Raw genomic sequence first — 2,500 nt, forward strand, 5'->3', positions numbered from 1 at the left:
CTGGGCCGCCCGGCGCGTGCTCGTCGCATTCGTTTAAGACCGAGGCGATCGCCTGCGGCCGTACTCAGCTTCGACAGTCGCTGGCCGCGACGTCCACGCTCTCGCCGGCAGTGCCAGGCGGAGCGATTTGCGTTTTTTCTTTGCTCGCCCTCTCTCGGGCTCGATCCATTCAGTTTCGCACAAACAAGAGCTCTGCCGGCCGCCTGCAGCGGTGCCTAAAACCCGGGCATAACAATGCGACCGTTCTGCTAGGCCGACAAGCGCTCAAGCCAGACGCTCGATCGAACGCCCCCTACATATTAGTCGAGACAACGGCTCGCTCATTAGCATCGCGTTTGTACTTTAACTTTTTTTGGCTCGGCTTCTTTCGACGCCGATGCCGGCGACGCAGCACTCTCTCGCCCGCCAGCCACCGAGAAAAGGGTGCGCTCCGACCGGCCCCGCACCGCTCTTTCTTGGCTCATTCGAAATTACTGTCTTTCGCTCTGACATGCCTTACCTAGGGTTAGGTTAGTATGCTTGCACGTTTGTACTTTAACTTTTTTCGGCTCGGCTTCTTTCGACGCCGATGCCGGCGACGCAGCACTCTCTCGCCCGCCAGCCACCGAGAAAAGGGTGCGCTCCGACCGGCCCCGCACCGCTCTTTCTTGGCTCATTCGAAATTACTGTCTTTCGCTCTGACATGCCTTACCTAGGGTTAGGTTAGTATGCTTGCACGTTTGTACTTTAACTTTTTTCGGCTCGGCTTCTTTCGACGCCGATGCCGGCGACGCAGCACTCTCTCGCCCGCCAGCCACCGAGAAAAGGGTGCGCTCCGACCGGCCCCGCACCGCTCTTTCTTGGCTCATTCGAAATTACTGTCTTTCGCTCTGACATGCCTTACCTAGGGTTAGGTTAGTATGCTTGCACGTTTGTACTTTAACTTTTTTCGGCTCGGCTTCTTTCGACGCCGATGCCGGCGACGCAGCACTCTCTCGCCCGCCAGCCACCGAGAAAAGGGTGCGCTCCGACCGGCCCCGCACCGCTCTTTCTTGGCTCATTCGAAATTACTGTCTTTCGCTCTGACATGCCTTACCTAGGGTTAGGTTAGTATGCTTGCACGTTTGTACTTTAACTTTTTTCGGCTCGGCTTCTTTCGACGCCGATGCCGGCGACGCAGCACTCTCTCGCCCGCCAGCCACCGAGAAAAGGGTGCGCTCCGACCGGCCCCGCACCGCTCTTTCTTGGCTCATTTGAAATTACTGTCTTTCGCTCTGACATGCCTTACCTAGGGTTAGGTTAGTATGCTTGCACGTTTGTACTTTAACTTTTTTCGGCTCGGCTTCTTTCGACGCCGATGCCGGCGACGCAGCACTCTCTCGCCCGCCAGCCACCGAGAAAAGGGTGCGCTCCGACCGGCCCCGCACCGCTCTTTCTTGGCTCATTCGAAATTACTGTCTTTCGCTCTGACATGCCTTACCTAGGGTTAGGTTAGTATGCTTGCACGTTTGTACTTTAACTTTTTTCGGCTCGGCTTCTTTCGACGCCGATGCCGGCGACGCAGCACTCTCTCGCCCGCCAGCCACCGAGAAAAGGGTGCGCTCCGACCGGCCCCGCACCGCTCTTTCTTGGCTCATTCGAAATTACTGTCTTTCGCTCTGACATGCCTTACCTAGGGTTAGGTTAGTATGCTTGCACGTTTGTACTTTAACTTTTTTCGGCTCGGCTTCTTTCGACGCCGATGCCGGCGACGCAGCACTCTCTCGCCCGCCAGCCACCGAGAAAAGGGTGCGCTCCGACCGGCCCCGCACCGCTCTTTCTTGGCTCATTCGAAATTACTGTCTTTCGCTCTGACATGCCTTACCTAGGGTTAGGTTAGTATGCTTGCACGTTTGTACTTTAACTTTTTTCGGCTCGGCTTCTTTCGACGCCGATGCCGGCGACGCAGCACTCTCTCGCCCGCCAGCCACCGAGAAAAGGGTGCGCTCCGACCGGCCCCGCACCGCTCTTTCTTGGCTCATTCGAAATTACTGTCTTTCGCTCTGACATGCCTTACCTAGGGTTAGGTTAGTATGCTTGCACGTTTGTACTTTAACTTTTTTCGGCTCGGCTTCTTTCAACGCCGATGCCGGCGACGCAGCACTCTCTCGCCCGCCAGCCACCGAGAAAAGGGTGCGCTCCGACCGGCCCCGCACCGCTCTTTCTTGGCTCATTCGAAATTACTGTCTTTCGCTCTGACATGCCTTACCTAGGGTTAGGTTAGTATGCTTGCACGTTTGTATTTTAACTTTTTTCGGCTCGGCTTCTTTCGACGCCGATGCCGGCGACGCAGCACTCTCTCGCCCGCCAGCCACCGAGAAAAGGGTGCGCTCCGACCGGCCCCGCACCGCTCTTTCTTGGCTCATTCGAAATTACTGTCTTTCGCTCTGACATGCCTTACCTAGGGTTAGGTTAGTATGCTTGCACGTTTGTACTTTAACTTTTTTCGGCTCGGCTTCTTTCGACGCCGATGCCGGCGACG

The sequence above is a fragment of the Styela clava genome, chromosome 13 (genome assembly GCF_964204865.1).
Source record: "Styela clava chromosome 13, kaStyClav1.hap1.2, whole genome shotgun sequence".
NCBI classification, from domain to species: Eukaryota; Metazoa; Chordata; class Ascidiacea; order Stolidobranchia; family Styelidae; genus Styela; species Styela clava.